A 9,389-nucleotide genomic window follows, 5' to 3' on the forward strand; every position below is an offset into this window, starting at 1 on the left:
CTGGTAGAGGAAGGATGTATGTCTGGTGGGAAGCAGGACAAGGCAACTGTGTCTTGTTGTGCTTTGATGGCTCTCTCTGGGCTTTTCTGCTGAACTTGTAGTGCCAGAGGGGAGATGGGGCCTGCTGTGGAGCAAGGGGCACTCTCGGCCAGTGAATCATCTTGGCAGCAGTCAGGCATGCTGCGAGAAAAGGGAGATGATGGTGAAAGACGTTTCCGAGATGCGTGTTCCTCTGTCAGTGGAACAACTGAGCATGTTATTCTTGTGGTATAAATTAAAGCTGCGCTTTGCGGCTTTGACTTGTATTGAAGCCAGGCGGAGCGCAGGGAGGGAGCTCTGAGTTAAGTGCTTGGATCAGTCATATTTTAAAACCTCAAAACTGAGCCAAAAGGCCACCTCGGTTCCAGCTCTGGAGGGGAAGCAGGAGTGCATATCATCTGTGGTCTGTCTTTGCTGGACCCGAGGTTTCATTCACGTGCTCCAGACACATCGGGGCATCTCCACCAACAGAGAGCTCCAAAGCTTGTTCCCAAAGTGCAGTGCTGGAGGTATTGCACTGAGCTAAGAGCCAGAAGGGGCAGTGGGCAGCACAGGTATGCTGATGTACTGAGTATGCTTTTTATTTATTTATTTATTTTTAATTTTAAATTTTAGGATTTTAGGCTCTCTTGGCCCCTGGCACCATACTTCTAGCTGCAACGGAGATCTGGAGTCATAGTTTCTGAAAGTCCACATAGCTTTCATATCTGCAGACATATCTCTGGCCTCATGCACTTGGTGTGAAGGTACCTGCAATTGCAACTGAATACCTCTAAGCAAGGTGAAATGACGGTCTTTTGGTTATTCTCTAAAGCCATATCATGCTCTCAGCTTAAATGCTTCCTACAGATCCAGCCACACTCTTTCAGGAGCACAAAGTAGAACTGGAAAAGTCCAAAGAGAGGGAAAAGCTACAGAAGAATGAGGGCCTTTGGAGCAGGTCTTCTCTTAGGGTTTGCTCAGCTCAGTATGAGGATCTTGACTCGCTGAGATTTCACACAAAGTGAGAACTCATAGCACCAAAACAATCTGACCAAAGTACTTTTTTCACCCAGAAAGTAGCTGAGGTCACTGACCTTACTGGCACGGGCTGTCACAAAGCTGGATTCGGAAAGAGCTTCAACACATTGTCAGGAGGCCAGGCCATGGAGACAGCCGAACAGCACGGGGTTCCAGATGCAACCCCCTGCTTGAGCAGTTGCTAAGCTTTGCTTGCAAGAAGCTTGGGAGTTTGGCCAATAGTTACATCCTCTCCTTCCGTCTGCAAGTCACAAGACGCCAGGCTCTGGATGGACCTTTGCTCTGAATCACATTCAGGCCCTAACATTTGGAGTTTACCTGGCAGCAAGTCCCGATGATGTAAGCAAAAATTGAAGTGCCAGCACTTGTCTGGGATGTGACATTTGTTTGGATTGTCCTGGTTAATGTCATTTTCCTTCTGTATATTGAGTTATACACCCTAGTATTGTTCATGCGGTGGAACAGTCACACCCTGCTAGCATTTTTGTGGCCCACAGATCTATTTCCTTGATTCTTGCTCATATACGGTCATGAAACTGAGTAGTGACAGCTGGGGTTTGAGAAAGCAAGTCGTGATTTTCTGCATGCACAGGAGGACACCTTCAGAGAAGTTTCATTTTCAGAGAGTGCTGACCTCTGAAGCTTTTTTAAGATTAGGTCAGGTTGGACAGCTCAAACCAGAAGCGTCCAAAATCACCAATCACATGAAAAGCTGGCACTAAAGCCATCAGAAATAAGTCAACCCTCTCATAAAAGCTGCAGATAGTTATTACCTGCATAAAATATGATTTGCAAGTTTGCTTTAATCATTATGCAAATGGAAGTTAAGCCCTCACTTATGGTGTGATAGATTCAATGTCATTTATCCCGTATAACAAAACTGATTCATTAAAGTTTTCTGGCATTTTGCAATCAGTAAAGCCTGATTTTGCCTCTGTGATGGAACAACTCAAGGAATAAATACCGGGTTTCTCGGCGTGCATAATAGCGCTGGTACAGCATTTGTGTTTGTAAATGTTCCTCTAATCGGAGAGAAGTGAAATAAGAAAACAACACAAATCTTTGAAGAAAGCTGTTAACTGGAAAGAAAGGTTAACTGGAGCTTTGTTTCCTTTGTGACTGCTGAGATGCCATTTTTAGCTGTAGCCACCTGGGCTAGGCATGCAGGTCATGCACGTGGTGGGGAGGGGTGGAAGATGAGGTATATCAGGTCTGCCTGTGCCTGGGTCAGGCACAACCCCCCTGGTCACCCCACTATTTCTGCATTGCTCCCACCAGAGCTGCAATTACAAGGTCAGGAGGAAAACTTCTTGCTGCCAACACACAGCGTTTTAGAGGAGCATAAGTCATCTGTGAGCAGAAAGTACCCCTAGACGCCATCTGTTGCTACTTGCTAGCCAGCCAGCTTGGTGCTCTCTGAGCTTCTTCCTGCTGGTCACTGCTGGGGGATCCCCACAGGGCTGGAGAAGATCAGAAGGAACGTCTGGCAAACACACTGCTTCCTTCCTGGGCTGTCTTTCCTCACTGTGACTGCCTTGTCCTGTAGGGCTGTGAATGCTTCCCGGAGGTAATTACACCAGTGAGCACCACATGCTTAATTTAGATGCCTCATCACAACTCAAGTTCCCTGTGGAGAGTGCAAGACCTTCAAGGAATGTGGCGTGTGTCCCTCCATCATGAGGGAGATTTTTCCCTTCCTGCACATCTGTCGTGCATCCATCAGAGCAGCATCCCAGCCTCCTGAAGTGTGTGGACACATGCCTGGATGCTCACTGATCACACAGCTGAGAGCCCAGGCTGCACGGGAGCACCAGCAGCACCTCCCAGGGGAAGTGCAGGTGCTCTAACAATATTCACTGTATGCACTGAAAAATGCCATTCCCAGCCACGAGCCGGTACAGTGCCACTCTCCTCCAATCCTGACAGAGTTTGCAACACTCGGGTCGATTCACTAGCGCTGTTTGTTTGAACAAGGAGCTCTTTTGTTGCTCTATCAAAGTCTTGCTGACATAGCCTGCGGCTACAAACAAATGTGTGGCTGCAAGCTGGAGCATCGAGGAGGCAGGAAGCGTGTTCAATATTGATAAAGGGCAGAACGGGGGCTTGTTTAAATTGCGCACAGACAACTTTTCCATAATTAAGGGAGCAGCAGACGTGATCCCTTGCCTGCAAATGAAATGACTAACAAAAGCAGGAGATGCACACGACGCCTGTGAGCAGAAGTGATCATGAAGGGGACTGGAGATGGATTCCCAAGAACGGGCCATACATGCCACTCATTCCTCTGTTCCCAGCTGGCAGCACAGGCGCATGGGAAACTCATGCTATGTCCTCAGTCATTAAACAGTGCATGCCTTGAGCTCTAGTTGGATGTGCAGCCCCCTTGTACGAGGCCCTGCACAGCCCCTAATCCCCTTGTTCGTGCTGGAATGATTCAGCCTGCAAATGGAGCATGTGGAGTAAGGGACCAAATCAGCCTCTGCACGTATCCTATGTTTGTTCCTTGGAAATGTGTGCCTGTGCTTTAATCCTGAATAAAATGAATACTTCTGGGCAGTGAAAAATGGGACAAGGGAACTGCTGGGAGAGGTAGCTTGCTTGCTGCTGGAGTTGAGCATGGTATTTACTTGGAGTATTTCTTAGTGCCTGGTGCACATTGGTCTGAACTGTGGTGTTAAAGATATGCTGACCTGCTTCTTCCAGATGCCACTTACTCTGTCTTGCCCCTGGGAAAGGAGAGGTGTTTCTTCTTTCTAAGCTTTGGGTGCTTTTCGCCAAGCAGAAACTTGAAAATTGCTGAAAAATGCTGGCACATCTTGCCTCACCAGGCCATTTTAAGTCATGATCCTGTCATACAGGCCATGCTGAAACATGCTTTTCTCACCCTGGACCCCCCCCTGAAGTCATGGGGATTTTGTTTCCATGTTCTTCTGATCACTGATGGTTGGAGCACGCTGATCCTCTCACAGGACGTGGTCCAGCTCAAGGCAGCTTGCTCTCCGCGCAGATCTCATCTCACACTGTTTAAAATGGGCACACACACCCAGGTCTGTGCCAATGTTGTAATTTAGCAGCTGGCATCTTTAAATGCTTGCAAGTGGGATCAATCTTTTTTTAATCATTTATGCTTAATTATTGTTTCCAGCTAACTCTCTTGTGTTTTATTGCTAGCGAGCTTGTAAAGAATATTTTAAGCTTGAACTGAAAAGCATAATGTCACCCAGCAAAGAAGAGCTTCCTGCAGTTCAGTTAGGAGACTTCTCCCATGCTCGGAGCTCTTGGGCAGGTTGAAGGTAGGATCCAGGGCGTTGCTACTTAATGTAAGGTATCTGGGTTAAGACACACACAGGGAAATAAAGATTTGGGTCTTCCAGCACCCTTCCCTGAAGGAGAATTGGTCAAGGAGTTGGTGAGCTTGGCTCTGGCAGAAGGTGCAGGATGTCACTTGTCTCTTGTCATGGATTTCCTTTTGTTATCCTGGAAAAAAAAAACATTCTCCAGGCTCATTGTTCAGACACCCCTGCTGTTGTACATGGCCAAAAGGAAACCACAGAATCACAGAGATTTTTGGCACCCCTTTAATTTCTCATTTAGTAATTAGCATTTAATTGTTATTGCTCAGTATAATCACCTTTCCTGAACTCTCTATTTACCTGATGTATGGAAAGAACAAACATTAAAGACCCAGCTGATTTCAGCTGCCTGACATAACTCATTGCCTTCCATTTTATAGCATAATTCAGGTTGGAAGGGGCCTCAGGAGGTCTCTAGTCCAACCTTCTTCTCAAAACAGGGTCAGCTATGAGATCAGAGCAGATTATTGAATGTGCTGTGTAAAAGATCGTGTTTTTGTCACAAATGTTGTGTTTGCTGATGACAAAAACATATTCAGTGTTTGCATGCCTCCCCTTGCACACCCACACTATACAGGGATGGAAAGAAAAGAAAAGACAGAGCAGGCTCCTTGCTCTCACAATAATGTCCCCACGGGTTGTACAATGTAGCATTTTGTTTATGAATGACTTTGGATGTCAGTGGGTTCGGTTGCAACAGGCATTACATTATCAGCCTCCATCTACTGAGAAATGAAAAATTACGGATGCCAACCCCTCCTTCACTACAGAAAGCATGAAGGAAGATGATGCTGGTAATTGGGTGTTTGCTGTCTAAAGGAGGAAGTTTGTAATCCATTGCTATCACTGACATGATGCCTCTGTAAACCCCTAAGCCACGATTTATCTCAGCCATTTAATATCTGTGTGGAGGGACAGAATGGCATATTCAGGATGAGCCATTATGATCTGTCTGTTCAGGAATACAGAGCATTTTATAATCTTCTGTGAATGTTTTTTTACTTTAAATGAAGGAAATTAATGGCTAAATTCTGCACAGAAGTAATGTTGCAAGCCTGATGTGGAGCACGGTTTGAAGGACAGTGCTACATGAAAGCTGAAATTGGCTTTCTCTTTCAGCATGGTATCTGTTTTCTCTTAATCACAGGAATGAAGGACTAGAGTTTCAACCTTAACTGTTAATTTCCTGTCTATTGTCTATTCAAACAAGATCCTGCTGTATCTGTTATAATAAATACATTTAGAGACAGGCTGAAACCTGGAGCTGCCCTCTACCCCTCTCCAAGGGCAGCTATCTGGGCCACCCTTTCCATGCATTGCTCTGAAAGCAAGCGATAAAGCGACGTGCTGAGTATTAAAAAAAAAATGGAGGTTGAAACACTGAGGAAAGAGCAATAGAGCCAAGCTAAAAGGCTGAGGAACAGGCCCTGGCATACTGATAGGAAGGGCTGATAAAGCCACGAGGAGATACAGGTGGGAGAACAATGCCCACACGCAGTGGGGCCATGACGAGGGCATGACCGAGCGGCAGCTTGCGACCGCGGGGCGTTGCAGAGCCCCAGCACAATCAGAACAATAAGGATTTTGGCACAGCTCCCATGCATTTGAGAAGGAATTGCTGAGATTGTTTGAAAGTGTGTATTTATAGTGGCCAGAGGGTGTCCTGGGCTAGCCCAGCACTCTGCCTGTGTCCCACACTAACAACAGTGGTTAATGGTGCAGCAGAACGGAAATATTTAGGACAAATTGTTAAAACTAAAAAGAAAAAAATGAAGCTGATGCCTATTTTGTATTTCTCATGAGAACTTTTTCTTCTTTGTTGTTGTTAGTAGATATTTTGGAAAACTTTAAAATAGCACTGGGTTTTGTTCTGATACACCTACGTTTACTCTTACCGCTCACGGGGAGCTACTGGGAAGGAAACATTCTTGGTAAATGAGCTAAATGAATGTACATAGCTTGATGTGATTTTTGCCCGTTTTAAAGCTTACAATTCTGAAAAAAAAAAAAAAAAAAAAAAAAGAGAAAAAAAAAAGAACAGTGATCTTATAGGAATCCAAAACTGTGATGTTGAAGCTCTTGAATTATTCATATGATCTTATTCAATGCACTGTGATTATTTCTGATGCTTCAAACTCCTGGATAGCTTTTGATGCTTGTATTATTTCTATGTAAATTCCAGCCATTAGTTGGTTTTATCAATAAGGTTCAGATTGAATCATGCCTCCCCTGCAAATTAATGCAGACTTGACAAATGGAAGAGAAGATTTCAACTATCCAACCACAGGCTGTTGGATGTGATTTTAGAACAGAAACATGTATTTGTATATTATTTCAAGCTTTAGAAGGTAGTATCTGAAAATATTGGCAAGTGTAGGGACATTAGCAGATTGGTACATGTGGAAGAGTGTGCTAAACTGCAGACTTGGAGAGATTTTAAGATGTGCAGATAGTTTTAGTTCTGCTGTGGACTCAGGACTTCACTGGTTACCGGCTTGAGACCAGCAGATGTTAGACCAACTATTGACTTATTTTCTCTATATCTAATCAAACCACAAAAAAATGTTTTCAAATAATGTTAAAGATCAGATTTAAACTCATGAAAGCAGGAAAATCAGGAGAGGGCTGAAACTGTCTCTCCAATTCACCCCAGTGTGCCTTTAGGCTGTCTTTTGCACAAGTGACATGTGTCCTTGATTAAAGCCTACCCAGCTCAGAGGCCCACTGGGAGCAGCAGGGCTCTGAAGGCTGAATTCTCATGCCCTTGTGCTTTATAGACTTTGCTATATATTATTTGATTTTGTTACTGAAATGGACAGAACTCAGTTTTCTGAGCAGATAGCAGTCAAGGCAGTGACTGAGTCAAGACTGCAGGTACACAGTGTTGTTCCTGCAAATCTGGTCAAGCAATTATTTCCCTTAAAGCCACGATGAAACTCATTTAATTAATAATAAAAACTTACATCTGGCCTGGCCCAGTAAACTGTGGGAGATGCTCTTATGGAAAACAAAGGAAACCCAATTTTCCCTGCTATTAACCCCTACAATGTGTCCAAAATAAGCAGCAAATATTAAAGGAAAGCTTAGGCAGCTAGGGCCAATATGGACCATCAGAAAGAGCAGTTTTGACTTCTTCTAAGAATATAGGACAGCAGGAAAATCTGGGCATGAATCTGGTCTTCTCTAAAGCAGAACAACATGTTTGAATCCATCTTTGCTGCTGAGACAAGTTAAGCCTACCAGGTGGCAGACCCAGAGGCTTTCGTAAACCTATCTACCTCTAAATGTCTACCTCCTCTTCCATCACCCTTCCTTCGTACTCCCGTTTTTTGACCAGGTACTTAAATGTCCCCATAAAGACAAAGATCTCCCCATTCCCTGACTAGAACAAGAGCAGACCTTTTGAGCAAGCCGTAATGTAAAAAACAAGTCTAAATTACCATGGAGCAGTGATCTCCAAGCCTGCGCACTGATCCTGCCTGGTCCACAGCTGGCTGGAGTGAATGTGCAGGCTGCACACAGGCAGTTACTCAACATGCCTTCTGCAACAGATGCCTACGAGGCCTAATCCCCCTGCATTACACAGCATTGTGCTGATGACAGGTGCATGAAAAAAAGGGGGTGGGATGGGGAAAGTTTGTTTCAACTAATTTCTACTTAAGCTGCTTTTCAGGGTTTTAACAGAGCAAATGTTCTACAGCCTGTGGGAGATGGGAGCTGAGATATCTCAGATTAATTTATGGTTTATACCCAAGTCTCTAATGATTAATTGAATTAGAGATGACTGAGAAAAGGGATTCACCATCTCTCCTGGCTGGATTTTGCTGAAGAGAAGACTGTTTGGCTTGTAGGGGCTGGGCCAGAGGCAGTGGATTCAGCTGTATGCTGGGAAGGGGGGAGAGAAATTTAACCCAATTCTTCCCTTGATATTCTCCCATGGTCAGTGCAGGCAGCTCTGCCTTGAAGAGCTCAGGTCTTTTGCCTTCATCATCTGCTGTTGGTTACCATCCCGTTCCTGGGAAACGACTATGGTCACACCAAAACTGCTGGACCACACAGCACTCAGGGACTAGAGATGCAATATATCAGCTTACATTTGCCTACAGTGGACTGTCCTGACTCATCTCACCCCCTGCACATTTTTTCTGCTTGCTGCTGCTTGGAAATGGGCTCCTGCATTTCTCTGGTCCAGAAGAGAAAATATTCTTGGCTGCAAAGCTGAGTCTCACAATCTGGTCCACAGGCCAGCAAGCCCTGGCTGGCTTCCAGCCACAGGATCTTTCAGATGGGAGCATTTTCTGTTGAGAGTATTCTTGCTGCCTCTTCAAATATTGAGAAAGATGCATTTTGAGAGTGGTTCTTGCTGATAATCACTGCAAAAGGAGAGAAAAAAAAGCTTCCAGTTTCCTACAGGGGCTGTTCCTGAGCCCCGTGGAAGGCTGGAAGCTGAGATCAGCCCCTGGACCTGTGCCCAGAAATAACTGGCCATTGGTGTGCCTACAATGTTTTGGGGCTCATCTGTCCAGCCAAAAGGGCAGCTGTTGCCTGTGTTTCCGCAGGCCGGAGAATAAAATGTCTGACTAGACATACAAGTCAAAAAAAAAGGAGATTTTTTTTTTTTTTTTCTCAATATGTTTATAGGCATATTGAAGAGAAAGGCTGACACTGTTAGATTCTTACCATCTTAATTATTTTTACTATTTTATGGGCATCTGAAACACCCCATCTCTATTTATTTTTTTTTTTCTCAAATTTCACAAGCCTTACATGTTACAAGGGAAAGACCTGAAATGGCATTCATGTACCGAGGGCACCCAAAGAAATGTCTCTATGTGTGAGCAGTGTGTTGTTGGAGCACGCTGTGTGCTGCAGTTGGCTCTGCTGGCAGACACGACCTCTGTGGGCACCAGCTGCTGCATGTCATGCCCAGTTCCTCAGTGGCCACCAAAAGACAGGGCTCTTCCCATCAGCTGAATG

This window comes from Oxyura jamaicensis, chromosome 4, assembly GCF_011077185.1.
Source record: "Oxyura jamaicensis isolate SHBP4307 breed ruddy duck chromosome 4, BPBGC_Ojam_1.0, whole genome shotgun sequence".
Taxonomy (NCBI): Eukaryota; Metazoa; Chordata; class Aves; order Anseriformes; family Anatidae; genus Oxyura; species Oxyura jamaicensis.